The sequence below is a fragment of the Callorhinchus milii genome, unplaced genomic scaffold (genome assembly GCF_018977255.1).
Source record: "Callorhinchus milii isolate IMCB2004 unplaced genomic scaffold, IMCB_Cmil_1.0 Scaffold63, whole genome shotgun sequence".
In the NCBI taxonomy this organism is placed as follows: Eukaryota; Metazoa; Chordata; class Chondrichthyes; order Chimaeriformes; family Callorhinchidae; genus Callorhinchus; species Callorhinchus milii.
In genome coordinates, this window is record NW_024704804.1 from 46,439 (window position 1) to 46,681 (window position 243).

The following is a 243-nucleotide window of genomic DNA, read 5'->3' on the forward strand; positions in this document are numbered from 1 at the left end:
CACGTTTCACACCATAAACTTCAGGCTACAGCTTTCAGTTCCAGATCTCGACAATAATTATCCTTACATTGCGCACGGCTACTCATCAATCTACCAGACTTCTCAAAATCCTTCCCAGGCATCCTAATTCTGCCTTAATCCCAATCATACACAAACGGTTGGACATTGACTTTGTGTTTAAGTAATAATAACCCACTCACTGTTTACAACATGGGAAACGGGATTAAAAGCCCCCCAATCTCC